At 41.3% G+C, this 21561-nt stretch overlaps 1 protein-coding gene across 3 annotated transcripts in view; it reads left to right on the plus strand.

Annotated features, from left to right (window-relative positions):
• Positions 1 to 21561, plus strand: part of LOC145979488 (alpha-tocopherol transfer protein-like) — a 192678-nt gene that overhangs the window by 105459 nt on the left and 65658 nt on the right. Inside the window, exon 1 of one of the 3 annotated variants that reach the window (XM_083112415.1) lies at positions 3888 to 3997. The exons of the other annotated variants lie outside the window; for them this stretch is intronic. The gene's annotated coding sequence lies outside the window, so the exon portion shown is untranslated. Of the gene's footprint in view, positions 1 to 3887; positions 3998 to 21561 lie in introns of those variants that run through there. 3 annotated transcript variants of the gene reach the window in all.

Below are 21561 nucleotides of genomic sequence, written 5' to 3' on the forward strand. Positions count from 1 at the left end.
AAATGACGTAAAAATGCAAAAAATGACCATTAAATTTGTTAGTTTCAGATTAAAACTTGAACTGAAAAGGAAATTAAACAAAATGCAATCTTGCTTTCAAAAGAAATGATACCACATGCACATTCAATAAAAATATGCAACGAGGATTTCCATTGCCCATTGAGTTGGTGTTTCAAGTCCACGTTATGCACAGTAAGGCTAATCGGAACGGGACCTACAGTTTAAAGTGGGATCCGAACCACTTGTGCCTCCACCGGGTATCGAACCCGGGACCCCTTGATTACAAGGCGGCGACGCTACCACTGAGCCATTGGGGCAACGAGGATTTCCAATGGAAACAACAGAATAGATTTAAAACAATTTATTGAAGAAGTCGTATACACTGAATGAATTGGTGTAAAATGCATTAATTTCCCAGTTTGCCTCAGACGGACACCTGGTGGCGCAGTAGTAGCGTCGCCGCCTTGTAATCAAGGGGCCCCGGGTTCGATACCCGGTGGCGGCACAAGGGGTCCGGATCCCACTTTAAACTGTAGGTCCAGTCCCGATTAGCCTTACTGTGCACAAAGTGGACTTCAAACACCAATTCAACAACCTGGTGGTTTCCTCCGACACAACAAAGACTGTCACCAGTTCAGCATTTCTTTTGCTTGTAAATTGCAATCCTGCAAGATATATATAGGCTTATGTTCACCAAAGACTCAAGAATATTACCAAAATGAAAGAAGTGACATAATATGACGAAACAATATACCGAATATTGCGAAAAATGACGGGAATGGCCGAAAATCGGGGAAGATGACCTAAAACCTGAATATTGGCAAAATTGCACTTTAAAATGACCTTTTTTGGGTTCTAGACGAAGTGAAATATTGTGTATATTTGATGGGCATCGTGTCCGAGACGTCAGATAAAAGATGGCATTTCATCAACTTCCGCTCCCTACTCATGAGTAAGGTTAGCCATGTGCAGGCTTTGGTATATACTGCGAGTGAAACCTACTGAAAGTTTTACACTTGCAGGAAAAAGTTGATGCTCAGAAAATTGCATCTAAGAACCTGTTTTGGGAAAGTTTCCGCTGGCCTCTCATGTGGGCTGGCTCGCCTTTCTCTTGCGCTCCAGGAAATTCCATCTTCTTTTGGAGGAACGAGGAGGCCGGGAAGGGAAACAAGAGAACGATATTTGTGTTAGGACACCCGAAGTCTAGAGTATCATACGTTACTCTTTGAAAAGGAGTCTTCCATTACAATCAAGAACTTTTGGATTCACTGTTAGAAGTTTTATAGTGAATCAGGGTTCTTGAAGGTCCAGCAACCATAAATTCTAATAGGTTTGGGTTCCGCTGCAGGACCGGTACCTTTTTCCTAGCACAATTTGAATTCGGTCCAAGTTGTGTAAATGTTTAATTTAAAAAAGGTTCCTGGACCGTATTTAAATTTATCCGGAAGAAAAATTCCTGGACCGTATTTAAATTCAATCTGAATTTAAATTGATCCAGAAAAAAGCTCCTGGACCGAATTGAAATACTTTACAGAAAAAAATGTTATTTACGGTCCAGAACCCATTTACGCTTGCTGATTTTCTCTCCTGGAGTTTTAATAACCCTGAATGAAATTAACAATATCCACTGTTAATATTTGAGTCTACGTGTTACAAAAACCAGACTAAACTGTTTTCTAATGTGTAAACTGGCCTATACCAGGTTTTTTTTGTTTTAGGAAGGAGGGAGGTTCGGAAATGTGAAAAAAAGAAGATTCGAAGTGCTGTTGGAGTAGAACCACCAACGCTATGGTATTATCATTTAAATTAAAAAGAGCAGTACAATTTATTACGACGGTCGTACCGAGACTAATGCAAAAGTGGTCATAACCTCTTTATTAACTGATGTAGATCGTTCAAATTGCACATGTAGTTGGAGTGACTCTTCCTCTATACAAACCAGCTACTCAACATAGTCTCCATTTAAAGCTTTGTGCCATCGTTGAACCAAACTCTCGAATCCTCTTTGAAAAAAATACGGTGTGCACTGTCGTATCCACTTCTTCACACTTACTTTCACCTCGTCTGTGTCATCAAATCGTTGTCCCCGAAGACTGTTCTTCATTGGACCAAACACGTAGAAGTCGGAGGGTACCAGATCTGGGCTGTACAGTGGATGGGGGACCACGGACCAGCCCAATTTGCAGATCACCTGATTTGTTGCCAAAGAGGAGACTTCCACTCTTCTCTCCTTCAACTCGGGTGTCAACTGGCGAGGTACGCACTTCGCACACACTTTCCGATACCCCAAGCTTTCCACAATCTTCTGTATGACATTGAGACCACAGTTCAGTTCCGCAAGTTCACGGATTGTCTGTCCGCGCGAATAATTGATAACTCGCTCACGATTCGCGTCAGTGCTCGCAGTTCATGGTCTCCCACTGCGCGGTTTGTCTTCAATGCTAGTTTCCCCTTCTGTGAACTTCTTCATCCACATGTGCACATTGTTCTTGTCAATGGTGTCATCTCCGTACACATTCTTCAGCCTTCTGTGGATGTTGGACAGCCTGCACCCGTCCTTCGTCAAGAACTCGATGACAGCACGTTGCTTCTGCTTGGAATCCATTATTCACCTGCACGGAAGACAACGATTCTGAAAGAACTGCCTAGAGGAAGAGTCACTCCAACTACATGTGCAATTTGAACGATCTGCATCAGTTAATAAAGAGGTTATGACCACTTTTGCATTACTTTCGGCACGGCCCTCGTACATAAATTATATTATAATTATGCTAGGCGTACAGTTACAGAGTTCCAATATTATGTGCAATATGTCTCAAATGGGATCGAACCCAAGACACCTTGAGATAATATGATTTTATTATCTTTGTTTATTCACTTTATTTTTCATATGCTATCGTTTAGTTTACCGTGGCAGTGGGGAACTGTGATGACATACAACGATAACCATGTATTCCAGCCCTGGACCCTATTTTTGCAAAACAATACTCTTAATCTCTAGAACATATAAGGCAGCCTGGTTATTGTTTACAGTATGATATCTTGTTTATGTATAACAGAGCAAGTGTAGGTTAAATTGATTCTCTGTGGGGTGAGATATCCGACTGAAATTTGCTCTTCCCAACTGTAACTTCTGGATACGCCATTGTATAAATGGCACGCATTTCTAACGCAGGTATTAATGAATCAGGATTGTTAAAGGTCCAGGAATTTTAAATAAATGTAATTCTGGTCCAGAAGAGAAAACCAGAAAGCGTAAATGGGTTCTGGACCGTATAAAACCTTTTTATCTGTAAAGTGTTTCAATTTGGTCCAGGCACCCTTTTTCCGGATCACTTTAAATAGGGTCCAAGTTCCGTATTGAAATGGCACATTACGCAACTTGGATCAAATTTAAATTCTGGGAGAGGAAAGGTTCCGATCCTGCAGCGGAACCCATTAGAATTAATGGGCTCGTGGACATTTAGCAACCCTGTGATGAATAGAACGCTTTCCTAACGCAGGTGCCATAAATGGAACGCTTTATTTCGCATTACGTTAATTCCCAAATATCTCAGCTTCCATAGAATCGAACCTGAGACCTGGCATCTAAAAACACCACTTTCCATACAGAGACATGTCTCCCACTGCCGAACAGAAGCCACGTTGTTGTCTGCGAAGGAAAACCCAGACTTTCACTTTCCGAATTTCGCTTTCCATGAACTCGGGAGTGAAAGGTTGGCTCCCGTGGTTCTGTGCAACTGTCTGCGTATCAGATGTCACCTTGGACGAAGATCTCCAGCCTCTCCTCTTCGCGGAATGACTATTTTGTTGCACAACCATCGGAAGCTGTTGTTTAATGGCGATTTAACTCCGATCTCTTGATGACTGGTTATTCGCTTTTATAGTTCCGAGTGGCGGGGACGGGAGAGATTATGCAACGAAAGTGAAAGTGGTTAAAATCCCCGACTCGCCGAGGAGAGTTAGTACGAGGAAATCAACAAAGGAACAACGGCAGGTGAGTGAAGCTTGTGTGTTATTCGATAAGTATACAAGTTTGCGTTGCTATCCATTCGTTGATGTCCTTGCGAGGGCAAATATTCTTTTGAGCGTTCTTTGAGTTGTAACGAGATGCTCTTTTGTTTGTACATTTTGTAACCTCGCATTGTGGTACTAGCGTGCTAAGGAACTCGCTTATCGCATCCAAGTTGAACTGCACCGTGTTCTGACGTAATTGCTATATGCCAACGTTGTTAGGTTAGGCCTGTTGGGTTCAGTTCTCTTACCAAAAATACAGGGTGTACATAAAGTCCGGTAACCCTTTCAACAATTTATTGTAAAGAGACTAAGGGAGAATTCACACCGAAGTGTGGTTATTTGCGTGTTTCATAACTATGCCTTGCATTCAATGCGTGTTACTCTGTTTATTGTGTATAGAAATCTGTTCAGTGGGTGAAAATTTATATGGATTTAACAAAGAAACATATCGTGATGAATACCCGTAGGTCAAGTTTAAAACAGGGGTCCCGGGTTCGATACCCGGTGGAGGCACAAGTAGTTCGGATCCCACTTTAAACTGTAGGTCCAGTCCCGATTAGCCTTACTGTGCATAAAGTGGACTTAAAACAACAACTCAACTCAACTCAAGTTTAAAACACCTGGCTGTTCTTTTTTACAGGTGTTCAAAATATATTAAAATAACAAAACAAAAGAGACAAAGTAGCTACCAGCCACATAGACTCAGTGGGTCTGGCAACTGTGAATTAGTCAACCATGACTAATCTCGAACAGCCTACATGAGAGATTTAAGACTAAAATACATGTGTATTTTAAGAAGTTCGTCAAGTATTTACTTTATAATAGGAACACAGTCCATCCTTGGATGATTAACAGATTCTTTATTAATCATTATTCTTAGAAACTAAGTCTTCTTGGAATTCTGTTTTAAGCGTTTTATTTGTTTAAAACATAATTTTTCGGTTCTTGTTTAAAACATGTTTAAAACAAAAAACGATTGCACGCAACACGCAGCAAGCAACACTTGTTTCTTTGTTCAGTTCGCATGATGATGCCGATATAATTGCATTAATCAGCTTATTAGTCACCCGAAAAAAACGTAACAAGAGACAATGTTACATATACGCTAGACTTTCCAGCCTGGATAAAGACCTAAACACTAGAGAAATTGTTCTCAATCTTCGTGAAACCATGTCCCGGTATTCTTTTTAAGTCAATGCCCTTAGCCCAAAAATTTTCTTTGTAAATACCTTTACAGTAATAAAGATTTTATGCATGAACTAACATGTAGTATCTGAAATTAAATATTGATAAATAAGTTCTAGCATAATCATAGAGTAATAATAGTTTGATTATGTGTACAGAATTGTTGACAAATATAAAAATATGAATGACGAAGTGGTAATGTCGTCTCCTTGTAATTAGGTGATGCCGGGTTCGATAACCGGTGGAGGCACATAGTGGTTCGGATCCCACTTTAAACTGGAGGTCCAGTCCCGATTAGCCTTTCTGTGCATAAAGTGGACTTTAAACAACAATTCAACACATTCAACAATTTTCAACAGAATTTTTCGCAGCTTAGTATAGTTGATAACGAGGGCACGGTATCGGGTCGCGGCCCGGCGGTTGAGAAACAATGCACTAGAATACTTTACCATGTTGACTGATCTATTTTGGACTAAAGTGCCTCCATACGCTGACTTTTTCAAATGAAAAGAGTCACGTCGTAAATGGCGAAAACACGCCCTCTTTACACGATATTGAAGGCAAATTGCAGCCCATAACTGCATCAAGAAACTTGATAAAGCGAAAATGACGTCTTTAAATCTTAAAACATTGTGCATATCGATTATTTATTATGTCAACAAATTTGAGCTTCAAATACGTCTTAAGGCCTCCGGTTGGGCTCTCTTCTAAAGTCTAAATATAGCTCGTTGGAGTAAAGCATTCACTGCGCAAACGCGAACAACAAACTGAAGCGGCACGATATTGAGAAAACGGCACAGTCCGAGAGAGACGTAAGCGACATGCGACACGTGCATCTTGCCGTGTTCCTTCGGTTCGAAAGGTTGCATTGATTACTGAGTGTTGGCTTCCAAGCGACACGTGTCGCGTGTCTCATCGGTGTGAATTCTCCCTTAACGTTAAAAAGTGACACAATGAATGGGTTGATCGAATAAAATCGTAGGATTTTTGTATTGCAGGTGTTCTTTGTTTAGTTATATTTCTCGCCGCTAGATGGTGGCAAATTCAAAATATCGCTTTCTGGAGCTGAAAATGCTTTCTGTGCAACATTTTGATAAATATTGCTATAAGTGTCCAACGGAAAGTTAGGAGCAAATACGAAAAAGAATTATTACTTACCTAATTTCGTGCTTCACTTTAGACCAATGAAGATATTTCGCGATTTCGCTGTTATTTTAAAGAAGATTTTCATATTATCTCCATTGTTTCAAAGTACTCCTGTCCCATAATTATTGTCCGGTACACCTTTGTTTGTTGTCCCATAATAATTGTCCGATATTCAAACTGTGACATTGGTGTATACAGAAGAAGAAAATGAAACACGGGAATGAGTCATACAACTTTATTACTCAAGGATCAGTACCAAGGGTCCCGGGTTCGAATCCCGGTCGGGTATGGTTGTTTGTGAATGTCCATTTTCATCCATTTCATCACTCATCCCCATCTTCGCAAATTAGCCAAGAGGCACAAAACGCGAAGTAAATTAAACTAAATCAATCAATCAAGGATCAGTACAAATTGGCCGATCAAGTATCCAAAAGAACCTAAGTAAAAAGTAATAAATCCAGGATCAATACAAAGTGACCAAGAAGTTCGACAAAATAAAACATCAAGACGAAAGATATTGTTGGTCCAGGAAGGTTGTCATCCCATCAACGAGCTAGATCTAGTGCTGCAGTGCTGCTGTAGCCTCGTCGTAAATGTTTCGAGGACACTCCAAGCGAGATGGTAGGACGTTTCGGCGGTTCAAGTGTGCTTTTTGCATCTATTGCTCGGATTAACTTGTTGATGAGCATGTCCCGGTAAACATCTTTGGTAACAGTTCATGGTTTGGTGACCATTGTACCAGCAGGACGATCCCTACTGTTCCTCTTGGCAGGTTCCTTGCTGACGAACGGCCAAATGCCTAACTTACCATTAAACCACTGCTTGCGACCAGGATCCCAACGAGGCCGGGCGACGGCAGCCAGAAACATGATGTTGGGAATAAAATATTTGCTTTTACATGTTCACTGCGGGTCTGGTTCGTTGGGCAGCAAGTACAATTTCTGACCGTCCTTCATCAGGTAGAACGATTTTTCATCCACATGAACTGTCTCCATCATCATGTTGAACTTCGGATTTCCGCTTTCAGGACAAGCGACTGTGGTAGGATCCAGCATTGACAAGGCAAATTTTAGACGTTCCGTCTTGTTGCTATCAGTCAATAATGGCTTCAGCGCATTCGTATGCACTTTGATCTCTCCTGCCTTCACACGCCAGTGTAGGGTACTCTTAGCAACATTTAGCGCCACTGCCATTAAACTAATATTCTGCCGCTTTCGCAGCGGTAGGTGCTGTAGTCGTTGTAGGGCGAGATCTTTCTTCTTTGGTCCGACTTTGCTTTCATCCGAGATGCAACCGCAGCACAAATGGCCCTATTTTTCAACGATTTCCGCCCCTGTTGGCAAATGTGACGTACTGTTCTCGTACTTACATGAAATTTCTCAGCCGCACTTGTCATGGCACCTTTCTTCACTACCCCAGCCGTACTGTTTTCAAAGAGAAACTCGTACAGTGTAAAACTTTAGTAAGGCCTCACTGAGACCGCACCTTTTACAAACAAAACAGACAAAAACTGATATTGAATTGGAAACACTGCATCGTCAATGCTGAAACTCTATGCAAGATAAGGAAGAGCTGCACAGGTGTCAGTCGTGAACACCACACAGAAGAGAATGTTAACCATGAGTCATCAAGGAATTAGCACAGCGTTTCTTTCTGTGGTCATTCGGCCTCGGAAGAAATATTTGTTGTCCATTTTGAGCTTTCAAGAAATCAGGTTCTGAGCTGGCGATTTATTTCCTTCATGAATGAAAATAGGTTGTTGATTTGTTCGTTTCTTTTCTCTCTTTTGTCAATAGCTCTAAAACAAATATAAAAAGAAAACGAGCAAAGAAGGTCGTTTCTTTCGGCACGTGGCAGGCATATGTGGTAACTTTGCTATTTCTACGACCATATTATATCCCTCTTGTTTACTTTCAACGATAAGGACGAATGTTGGAGTGACCAGAAAAAATTAACGAACACAATAAGCTCTTAAATATTACCCACGCTTCGAAAATAGATTCCGGCCCCAGTGGCAGAGTGGTTACGACATCACGCTACGACGCCAGGCGTCCCGCATTCGAATCCTGGCCTGGGCTTGAATTTCTGAGTGTCCAATCATCAATTGAATCATATCGTCACTAATCCCCATATTTGATTGAGTTTGATTGATTTAGTTTGCGTTTGAAGTCCACTTTATGCACAGTAAGGCTAATCGGGACTGGATCTACAGTTTAAAGTTGGATCCGAACCACTATGTGCCTCCACCGGGTATCGAACCCGGGAACCCTTGTTCACAAGGCGGCGATGCTACCACTCCGCCATCGGGGAGGCCTCCCCCATATTTGCAACTTAGCCAAAAGTGGCACAAGAAGCGAAGTAAAATAAAGCAAATCAATCAATCGAACATAGGGTCAACGGATTCATAGAGCAGTATGCAAAGCACTCGGTCATGAAGACCCTCAAAATTGAAATAATAAGTGGAACAAAAAAACAACCTGATATTAGAATATTTTAAGAGTTTAGGCAGATTAACAGTTCATGTCAACCTAAAACAATTTCACCTGTATTGTGTGATATATGGTTCTGCCCTAATATTGGACATTTCCACTTTGACATGAAAAACGTTTTAAATCCATTCACTTTACAGATAATGACACAAACATGAGATGTGCAAAATATCTCGGCGATATTTGTTTTGGTTCTCGAGAAACACGCCTTCAAACACCGCTGAAATTCACCTCCTACGTCACGGATTTGAAAACATCCTCTTCACAGACAGGAGGTCCTCTGACGTCATCACTTAGAAATGCGTGCAAGCGGGGCTTCTGCTCGTCCCGTCAACTTAGCATGAGCCGCGGAAGCGACAGAAAATTCACTTGTTATTGTTTAAAACAAGTATCTTACAACGTCCAGTGCAAAAATCTGTGCTCCATTTCTTGGAGATGAATTATGCCCTAGCAGTATAGTAGTATTTACTATAATTCAGCCACTCGGTAGAGGGTTTTCCCATTAGGGTGACAAAGCAAACCTTGTAACAGTCAATGGCTGAACACGTGAACAGCCTTGTTCATTGCGAATACACAGGTTAGTTCTGACTGGCAAGAACTTAATGTTATAGGAATGCCTTTTCTGGAATTACAGTTATTTTCGTCATAATATTTTCTTCACAAATTTTAAGATAATACTTTTAGAACACACTGGTTTACACGCCAATTTCTGCAATATAAGAGGTGATACGGTATAAAAAGATGCGGTGAGTTTTTAAATGTCCTGCAGTAAATGACAGTTTTCTTCAGTTAATATATATATTGCAAACTTTTGTATTTAGCCTACTTTTACGTCGCTTTTCCGTTCACTTTGTTTAACCGCAACGATGAGAACGCATAGTTAATTTATTAAGTATCATCTCTAACATCACATTTCTTCCCACTTTTGGCTAATCGCTACAATGAAGATGAATAACTACAAGCAGTATTCGAAGTCGGGGTGCAGGAGTACACCCCCCCCCCCACACACACACACACACTACCACCAACTGCACAATCTAAGTATCACCCAACCTGCCATGATAAGAGACGAACTTTTCCTTCTGTCCCATCTCATTTCGAAAACATTCACTTGTCCCATCTCCTTTTATGAGACGGTGAGCAACACTAACATTAACAATAGAAGCATCCCCCTAGCTGTCCCCAAAGTCTCGAGCAAACATCCTCCCATTTAACAATTTCCAGTTCAATGAAATGTCACTCACAAGGAAACAGTCATGATCAGGTCGAGAGTCAAACCTGGAACATGCGACTTAATTACAACGCCAGTTCATTCCTGGTAATTCTGAATCTGCAGTTTGGTTTACATATATAAGCAGGATAATATTTAGTTTTCGAGGGCTGTACCGTCGAAACGAGGAATAAAAAAAAGTAATAAAAAATATTAAGAAAGTTTTTTTTTTTGTATTTATAATGATAAGCCTTAGCATACGTTGTTAATTCTAGATTTTTCTAGACTTGAGACGAGAACGAGAATTGCCCTCCCAAACCGAGACGGATGTTTATAAATGGAGACGAGACTGTCAATGAGACATTTACAAATAAACACGAGACAGACATTTACAACTCTCAACGAGAACGAGACCAAAGCTGCCATTTCTCGTCTCGATAGGATCAACTTTGGATGGATCAACTTTTGGTATGATTAGGGTTGCTTTATTTCGTAAGTGAAAATCCAGAACACTGCTGGCCGGAAGCTTGTTGGGAAGCATGGGGGGAGGGGATGTTGGACCCGACAAAGTTGTGTGTATGTAGTCACGAAGTGATACTTTTCTGTTCATCTTGTGTCACTACGTTTTTAAGAACCAAATATCTTTAAGATGACTCATGGGGGAAAAATTACTGATTTGACAGTCTCAATGCAGTTTCTTATCGCAGAAATTCCGAAACTATCAGGAAATTGCAGACATTGGTCTGCAGTCCCATCTGGTGTGTGGAATTACGAAATTTCCTTCCCATCCGTATCCCGTCCTATACGTCTCTAATTTAAGAGAATGAAATAAGTCTGAAGGATTTTTTTATGAACAAGCGGATAGAACAAGAAAACTGGTAATTTTAGTGAACTAATAAAAGAGGGGGGGTTGGACCCGTTGAATCCCCCTTAAATACGCCCATGGTTATTCACATTATTTCCTTGTAATAATTATACATAAACTAAGTATAGATATGTACTGTGCAACTAATGTAATCTTCTCAGTGTATTTTCTCTTATCTGCACAAAAATATTTGATCATAATTTGCGCAACAGAAATGGAACACAAACTGAAATTGCTTTATGGAAAAGAAAATTAAATAGGCTTTATAAATAAAGTGAAGAATGTGAAAATTCCTATTTTGCACTACATAGGTTACGGTAAATATCGATAAATATAAGTTTAAAAAATATTTTTGAGTGTCTGGTCAGCAACCAATTTTATAAGCAATACTTTTCGCATGGCCTGAGAACACACACGCAGCTGAACCCTTTCATTTATCTTGCACGTGAGCAGCACGGATATTTCATAGAAGAATGATCATTACAAAGCATAGCTTTCCTTTCTCCTATCGCTCCTTCTTCCATTATTTAAATCGGTATAGATTTGTAAAACTCCTGCGCACGTGTTCGCTCACCGTGGGCTACCCATCCGGAACTGGACGCTCGAAGCAGACGACAAACGAGCTCTCCCTAAGGAGTGACGTAGTAACATGGCGGCGGCGTGTTTTCAGCGCAACGCTAGCCTCCCAACTTTGGAAGTCTCGTTTCTGCCTTAAACTGGACGCAGAGAAACGCGAGAACTTGCAGGGGTCATTTTTCCAGGGTGTAGTTTTTAAAATCGTTGTAAAAAAAATTGAGTGGAAATGTCCACCTCGACTCGGCACGATATGTGCATTTCCTTGCCCCTGTTTTGTATTTTTTCTATTTAGGATATATTACGTTGCCTTTTTGCCTCTTGGTTAATTCGTGGTGATGAGAATGATTGACCAATTGATAACATGGATGTGATGGGGCAAACATGCCTTAATCATGGTTGGAACTTAAGACCTCTGTCTTCAAGCACGTTACAATCTGCCATGTGTGTCTTTTCATCTCCAGTCACCATTAATTTCAAGAGGTAGAAAACGACGTTACCCAAACAAATTGTACAAATAATTTCCATGACCATAAACATCTGTTGCACTTGTTGAGAGAAATCCATACCCTCGTAATGTTATAAGTAAACGTCGACCTAGTTGATGTCCCAGGAACCCTTCCTTGCACGAAAATCACACTGTGTCCACATGATTTACTACTGAACGCTTACTAAAGTAATAGAAATGTGCATCCCCATTTCCATTAATCGTTCACTCTTCGTATATTTTGAGGTCAGCTAATTCGAACATACGACCCTAAGACAGCTACACACTGCCAAAAAAACTGCAGTGTCAACAAAGTAATTACTGTATATTTATATATTTTATTTTTGGTAATGGAATATTTTTCCCTTCAGATTCTTATTTATGTTTGTTTGGTTTATTTTACTTCGCTTTTCTGCCACTTTTGGCTAAACGCGACGATGAGGATGAGCGATGAAATGATGAAATTGATGAAGGGACAGTCACAATGAACACCGAACGAACACAATGCCAAGGCGGTGTTTAAGCAAGCTGTGTTAACCACTCTATGACGGAGGCCGGAATCCTTTTTAGTTAGGAGAAATCGTTCCTTGACAGCGAACTAAGAACATTTAATATGTTATAACGGTCAAATATTGAGTGACAAGTAATTAATCTAATTGCCCGTTAGTAGGAATTAATTGCAATTTGTAATATTAAAATCCGTCGCGAATACAGGTGTCTAGCGAACTGTCTTAGCCAGCACTAGCTTGCTCAACCACCGTTTTCCGCCCGAATTCGGATTTACATGCATTCTTATGGGAATATCAAGAAAAATGCAACTTCTAAACCAATGGACCGAATTGGATGAGATTTTCACCAGCGGAAGAACACCTCATGAAAGTACTGATTCCAAGATTTGAGCCTAATCAGAACAGAACTACGGGAGTTATGAATTATTAAAGATTCATCGCCGGATTGAAAGGGAGAAGCTACCCTACGGAGTTGTTCCTGCGTTTCGTGACTGAATACAAAAGACGAAGAGTTAGCCTAATCTCTGCGCGAGGGGCTGCTGCCAGGGGTTAAGGACCTGAGTGAGCATTGGCCAGGATAGGAGGACAACGGTCAAAGCACCAGAAACAATAAACAAGCACCTGATCATAGAGGGTACAGCGTCACTACGTTCAAATCTGGAATAAAAGGAATAGCGAGAGACAGTTTTGCACAGTTTGCCTACAATCGCCACCGGAGTGTGAGCTACGTGCGACCGAGCTGCGAGTTGCAAGCAGACTCGAGGTCTGGATTTGTTTTCCTCGAGTGAGTGTTTCAGAGCCATGGAGTAGAGCAGAATATAGAACCAGGGGGTCGTCCTCCCCTTGCCGTCAACGCATCCGTGCACATACGTGTGGTTATGTGAGAATAACGCCAGACACGTCCACCTGTGTCAATCGTCCGAAACAACGTCCAAAGTAGTGAAAGTTAATAATATTTGATATCCATGTGAAACCGCGAATGGCTCATCGCGTATGTTCGTCTCATCGCCCAAGTCACGTATCTGTACTTACGAGTGACCGCGAAGAACTGACCTATTATTGCGCAAGTTGTCGTATGGAGTCGACAGTGAACGAGTGAAGCCAGGATCCGATGAGGCCAGATGGAGCTGCCGACCGATCCACTTTCGCCAACCAGGATAACCGTGAAGTGCAACCCTGGAGTGCAGATGTCTTCCAGAACTGTAGGACCACTTTCACCCAACCCAGGTCAGAGGGAATGCAGCGAAGGTAAGATCCAACCATGTGCGTGTGTGAGAAAGATGACGACTATCTACCGCGAATCTGCGTAAATCAAATCATTGCTTAACTTAAATCAGTGCTACGGCATCCCTAGGCATCGGTATTCCGACGGAGTAATCATGTTAAAGATCAGAGTTTATGTTTACAGCTAAACGATAGTTCATTGAATATATTTATACCTTCAGAAAAGATAGAAGGGGTTCGCACAAGGAACAATTATTCACTTTATACTTAAAATCCTAAACGATAAATTGTAAAAGGCAATGTAGCCAAGACATATCAAGAGTATGGTCAAAGTAGTAATTAATCTAACCTTTGTAATTGTCATATTGTCGCCATATGCCATGGAATGAGAGTATGAATGTGAGATCGAGTGAAAGAGGGCAAGATGTACTGTCTATTTATATGTGCTTTAATATATGTGTATATTCAGAAACACCGTAGTATTATGTAACGTCATTTCAGGTATTTAAAATCAAATCCTCCTAGGTTTATTCTCGGTAACTCCGACTGTTAGGCACTTATCCTGACCGTATTATATTTCATGTAATGTTCAATTCGCCCAGCAGGTGAGGCGAGAGATTCTTCGTTGTTGCGTTGCTAAGCTCAGCTCAGTTGAGTTAGTTGAGTTAATTAGTTATTATTAAATTAGCAGCCCGTGACAAAATATGGCGCCCGAACATTCGACGAGTAGGCAAATAAGTAGGCAAGTAAAAAAGTTGCCCGAACAGGCGACGAGTAGGCGAATAAATATGTAGGCATATAAAAAGTTGCCCGAACAAGCGACGAGTAGGCAAATTAAAAAAGTAGGCAAGTAAAAAGTACGCCGAATAATCGACGAGTATGTGAATAGACAAGTAGGGGCGTAAAAGGTAGGCCCGAATAATCGACGAATAGGCAATTAGAAGAGTAGGCAAATAGGAAGCAAATAGGAATTAGGCTCGTAGAACGATGTTACAGGCAGGCTAGTAAGGAACCTGGAGGTCACGAGTATTCTAATTAGTTGCTTATCTACTCAATGTGAATTTTTATGAAGTTTGATTGTAATGGTTAACAATCAGTTATGTCTATTACCCAAGGGGATTTAATACTTGTTGTTAAAGAGAGTTTTCAGCCTACGAATGTCTACGACAGGGTACCAGAATTGAACGCTAAGGGGGAACTAAGATTTTTTGTTGAAAGTTAAATAATTGCAACCTGTAACTGAAAATCCTGATAAGAATCTATAAAGACGTTTTCATTGAAAGTATTAATGTGTAATTTGTACGGTGATTTTAATTAACTGAATATGCAATCCATGTGTAGCTAGAACCATTTTGTGTGTTTTTTATGGTGTAATTGTGAAAATACTTTGTCGCGACTATAGCATTTTTCCATAGCAGAATTATTAGAGGATCTTATTATTTTATTAACAATGGGCGTTATTAACTTCGGACGATAAAGGACAAAAGGACACGCGTTATGACACACGGAAGCAGGTGAGGGGTGCGATCCCCGGGATCTGAAACCAGAAACCAGGAAAAGAATTTTGATATATTTTTCCTTCGGCGATAGCAAGCCAGGAGAAGAAGAAGAAGAAGAAGAAGAAGAAGGGAGAGAGGCATGCAAAGGAGCACTCGACGCCGCCAGTGATTAGCCGACAATACGATGGACCGCCCAGAGGTTGAGCATTCCACAGACGCAGGCGCTTCGCCAACCAGCAACATCGATAAGGATCTAGGGAAAGATCAGTCGGTAACAGGGTTGCCAGTTCCAGAGAAGATGGACGTGCAGGCCATGTTCTCTCAGCTAATCAGCTACATCCTAGCCAGAGATGAAGAAAGAGATCAGAAGAGGAAGACAGAAGAAGAAGAAAGGCGGAAGATAGAGGCTGCCGAAAGGAGGGAGAAGGAAGAAATGGAAGAAAGAAGAAGAAAAGAGTGGGAAGAAAAATGGGACCGCCGTTTCCAAGTACTGCTATCCGAAAATGACCGAATGAAGGAGAAAGTACTTCAGTCGGAGAAGGAGTGCGAAAGGAGACATGAAGAGACAAACGACCATGTAGTCGCAATGGAGAAAGATCTGCGTGTAGAGTTACGTCAGGTTCAAGAAACTGTTGGAACGCTGGACGCAAGAATGACCGAGAATCGGACGAGCCTAACCAGCCGATTGGAACGAATGGAAGCAGAGACACGTGAATTGAAGGATTTCCAAATCACGCAACGGAGAAGAAATGAGGACGAAGAGATTCGCCGATTGGAGGCAACGTCCAGGGATGTGAACCCAACCCCTTTGCTCGTCGCAGCAGACGTGACCAACCAGCTGACCTGTCAATCAGCACCAACTTCCTTAGATCGCCAAGCAGCGCGTGACGTCATCGGCCGGAGCGGGAGCTCGACGAGCTTGAACGCTTTCGCCCAGCAGGAGACACGCAGTGTTTCCAACCCGGAGTCGAGTACTCGAGGAATCTTCTCAAAAGTCGGCATGGATAATTTCCAAACGTACAACCCCGATCACGACGAGATTTTACCGTCAATCTTCATAGGGGACTCCAAGAGAGATTGTTTGTTGTACGATGTCGATAGCCCAGACTGCTTGAGGCTAATGCGAAAATTACCCAAAGGGAATGCAAGGATCTGGCTAGAGCAGCGGAATCCGCCATTCGAAATATTTGAAGAGTTTGAACAGGCATATGAAGTTCTTTCCAACCCTGAGAAACGGAAGCTCTATGACCGAGGATCACAGTTTTTGAGCAACGAGTGGAAAAGCACATTGCAGGACTGCGGAGTGAAAGTAATGCTAACCGCCCCTTATCCCCAGCGAGGCCGGTACAGCAATCACCGCCCACAACAGCAACACTTCCGAGACGATAGGGATGGAGAAAACACGAGATGGCAACACTGCCGGGGTCAAAACAACCCGAATCAAGATGAGAGGAATCGTGCTGTGAATGCGGTTAGAACAGTCGTGTCCCCACAGACTGGTGCTAATTTACTCGATTGGAATAGACCGTCTACTAGCCGTAACTTGGACCCACTCTCCCCGGATTACGAACCCGGACGAAGTAGACTGAGGCAAGAACAGCGATCTCTGGAGCAGATAACCGATATTCAAGGCCCGACGGGAGACTAGAAGACTCCTTTGCCAGTCCGGCTCATGTCAAAGGAGACACTGAAGAAAATATTGCACTAGAGCCACCCCGATTGTAAAGTAAACAATAGGAAAATTAGAGATTATTTTTATATTAAAAGGCAAAAAATTGTAGACCTTTCTTATAATTAATGCAAGAAGTATGCAAACATATATGTGAGAGAGAGCAAATTGCAAACCAAATATTTACTTATATCTTATTTAGATTATTATTCAGTATTCACTTATTATGTATAAAACTACAGGGTGTATCCAAAGTTAGTATGTATGTGGTAATATACGTTGAGATTTCCATGTTAAAATGTACTTTATATTGTATTCTTGTATACTTTATTATATTCGCGTATATTCTCATGATTATATCACAATTGCAGAAAGTATAACTTCATTGTAATGTTGAGTTAAAAGTTATACAGTCCAGGGTTCGAGTCCCTATTCAGACGCCTATGTGTGCGATCATTAACAAATATCATTAATATGTGGTATGAATTTTTTCCTCTCACTCGCAAGTTCGCTCTGAAAAAAATTCATAATTAAAAGGAGGGGAATGTTATAACGGTCAAATATTGAGTGACAAGTAATTAATCTAATTGCCCGTTAGTAGGAATTAATTGCAATTTGTAATATTAAAATCCGTCGCGAATACAGGTGTCTAGCGAACTGTCTTAGCCAGCACTAGCTTGCTCAACCACCGTTTTCCGCCCGAATTCGGATTTACATGCATTCTTATGGGAATATCAAGAAAAATGCAACTTCTAAACCAATGGACCGAATTGGATGAGATTTTCACCAGCGGAAGAACACCTCATGAAAGTACTGATTCCAAGATTTGAGCCTAATCAGAACAGAACTACGGGAGTTATGAATTATTAAAGATTCATCGCCGGATTGAAAGGGAGAAGCTACCCTACGGAGTTGTTCCTGCGTTTCGTGACTGAATACAAAAGACGAAGAGTTAGCCTAATCTCTGCGCGAGGGGCTGCTGCCAGGGGTTAAGGACCTGAGTGAGCATTGGCCAGGATAGGAGGACAACGGTCAAAGCACCAGAAACAATAAACAAGCACCTGATCATAGAGGGTACAGCGTCACTACGTTCAAATCTGGAATAAAAGGAATAGCGAGAGACAGTTTTGCACAGTTTGCCTACAATCGCCACCGGAGTGTGAGCTACGTGCGACCGAGCTGCGAGTTGCAAGCAGACTCGAGGTCTGGATTTGTTTTCCTCGAGTGAGTGTTTCAGAGCCATGGAGTAGAGCAGAATATAGAACCAGGGGGTCGTCCTCCCCTTGCCGTCAACGCATCCGTGCACATACGTGTGGTTATGTGAGAATAACGCCAGACACGTCCACCTGTGTCAATCGTCCGAAACAACGTCCAAAGTAGTGAAAGTTAATAATATTTGATATCCATGTGAAACCGCGAATGGCTCATCGCGTATGTTCGTCTCATCGCCCAAGTCACGTATCTGTACTTACGAGTGACCGCGAAGAACTGACCTATTATTGCGCAAGTTGTCGTATGGAGTCGACAGTGAACGAGTGAAGCCAGGATCCGATGAGGCCAGATGGAGCTGCCGACCGATCCACTTTCGCCAACCAGGATAACCGTGAAGTGCAACCCTGGAGTGCAGATGTCTTCCAGAACTGTAGGACCACTTTCACCCAACCCAGGTCAGAGGGAATGCAGCGAAGGTAAGATCCAACCATGTGCGTGTGTGAGAAAGATGACGACTATCTACCGCGAATCTGCGTAAATCAAATCATTGCTTAACTGAAATCAGTGCTGTGGCATCCCTAGGCATCGGTAATCCGACGGAGTAATCATGTTAAAGATCAGAGTTTATGTTTACAGCTAAACGATAGTTCATTGAATATATTTATACCTTCAGAAAAGATAGAAGGGGTTCGCACAAGGAACAATTATTCACTTTATACTTAAAATCCTAAACGATAAATTGTAAAAGGCAATGTAGCCAAGACATATCAAGAGTATGGTCAAAGTAGTAATTAATCTAACCTTTGTAATTGTCATATTGTCGCCATATGCCATGGAATGAGAGTATGAATGTGAGATCGAGTGAAAGAGGGCAAGATGTACTGTCTATTTATATGTGCTTTAATATATGTGTATATTCAGAAACACCGTAGTATTATGTAACGTCATTTCAGGTATTTAAAATCAAATCCTCCTAGGTTTATTCTCGGTAACTCCGACTGTTAGGCACTTATCCTGACCGTATTATATTTCATGTAATGTTCAATTCGCCCAGCAGGTGAGGCGAGAGATTCTTCGTTGTTGCGTTGCTAAGCTCAGCTCAGTTGAGTTAGTTGAGTTAATTAGTTTGTCACGGGCTGCTAATTTAATAAATAACTAATTAACTCAACTAACTCAACTGAGCTGAGCTTAGCAACGCAACAACGAAGAATCTTTCGCCTCACCTGCTGGGCGAATTAAACACTACATGAAATATAATACGGTCAGGATAAGTGCCTAACAGTCGGAGTTACAGAGAATAAACCTAGGAGGATTTGATTTTAAATACCTGAAATGACGTTACATAATACTACGGTGTTTCTGAATATACACATATATTAAAGCACAGATAAATACACATTACATCTTGCCCTCTTTCACTCGATCTCACATTCATTCTCTCATTCTATGGCATATTGCGACAATATGACAAATACAAAGGTTAGATTAATTACTACCTTGAGCATACTCTTGCTATGTCTTGGCTACATTGCCTATTACAATTTATCTTTTAGGATTTTAAGTATAAAGTGAATAATTGTTCCTTGTGCGAACCCCTCCTATCTTTTCTGAAGGTATAATTATATTCAATGAACTATTGTTTGCTGTTAACATAAACTCTCATCTTTAAATTGATTACTCCGCCGGAAAACAGATGTCTAGGGTTGCCATAGCACTGATTTAAGTTAAGCAATGATTTGATTCACGCAGATTCGCGGTAGATAGTCGTCATCTTTCTCACACACGCACATGGTTGGATCTTACCTTAGCTGCATTCCCTCTGACCTGGGTTGGGCGGAAGTGGTCCTACAGTTCTGGAAGACATCTGCACTCCAGTGTTGCACTTCGCGGTTATCCTGGTTGACGAAAGTGGATCGGTCGGCGGCTCCATCTGGCCTCATCGGATCCTGGCTTCACTCGTTCACTGTCGACTCCATACGACAACTTGCGCAATAATAGGTCAGTTCTTCGCGGTCACTCGTAAGTACAGATACGTGACTTGGGCGATGAGACGAACATACGCGATGAGCCATTCGCGGTTTCACATGGATATCAAATGTTATCAACTTTTACTACTTAGGACGTTGTTTCGGACGATTGACACAGGTGGACGTGTCTGGCGTTATTCTCACATAACCACACGTATGTGCACGGATGCGTTGACGGCAAGGGGAGGAGGACCCCCTGGTTCTATTCTGCTCTACTCCATGGCTCTGAAACACTCCGGTGGCGATTGTAGGCAAAACTGTGGCAAACTGTTCCAAATCATCCCTTTTATTCCAGATTTGAACGTAGTGACGCTGTACCCTCTATGATCAGGTGCTTGTTTATTGTTTCTGGTGCTTTGACCGTTGTCCTCCTATCCTGGCCAATGCTCACTCAGGTCCTTAACCCCTGGCAGCAGCCCCTCGCGCAGAGATTAGGCTAACTCTTCCTCTTTTGTATTCAGTCACGAAAAGCAAGAACAACTCGGTAGGGTAGCTTCTCCCTTTCAATTCAGTTATGAATCTTTAATAATTCATAACTCCCGTAGTTCTGTTCTGATTAGGCTCAAATCTTGAAACCAATACTTTCATGATGTGGTCTTCCGCTGGTTAAAATCTCATCCAATTCGGTCCATTGGTTTAGAAGTTGCATTTTTCTTGATATTCCCATAAGAATGCATGTAACTCCGAATTCGGGCGAAAAACGGTGGTTGAGCAAGCTAGTGTTGGCTAAGACAGTTCGCTAGACACCTGTATTCGCGACGGATATTAATATTGCCAATTGCAATTAAATCATACTAACGGGCAATTAGATTAATTACTTGTCACTCAATATTTGACCGTTACAACATTCCCCTCCTTTTAATTATGAATTTTTTTCAGAGCGAACTTGCGAGTGACAGGAAAAAATTCATACCACATATTAATGATATTTGTTTTTGATCGCACACATAGGCGTCTGAATAGGGACTCGAACCCTGGACTGTATAACTTTTAACTCAACATTACAATGAAGTTATACTTTCTGCAATTGTGATATAATCATGAGAATATAAACAAATATAATAAAGTATACAAGAATACAATATAAAGTACATTTTAACATGGAAATCTCAACGTATATTACCACATACATACTAACTTTGGGTACACCCTGTAGTTTTATACATAATAAAGTGAATGCTGAATAATAAGCTAAACAAGATATAAGTAAATATTTGGTTTGCAATTTGTTCCCTCTCACACATATGTTTGCATACTTCTTGCATTAATTATAAGGAAGGTCTACATTTTTGCCTTTTAATATAAAAAAAATAATCTCTAATTTTCCTATTGTTTACTTTACAATCGGGGTGGCTCTAGTGCAATATTTTCTTCAGTGTCTCCTTTGACATGAGCCGGACTGACAAAGGAGTCTTCTAGTCTCCCGTCGGGCCTTGCATATCGGTTATC

The sequence above is a fragment of the Lepisma saccharinum genome, chromosome 26, assembly GCF_977018435.1.
Source record: "Lepisma saccharinum chromosome 26, izLepSacc3.1, whole genome shotgun sequence".
Classification (NCBI taxonomy): domain Eukaryota; kingdom Metazoa; phylum Arthropoda; class Insecta; order Zygentoma; family Lepismatidae; genus Lepisma; species Lepisma saccharinum.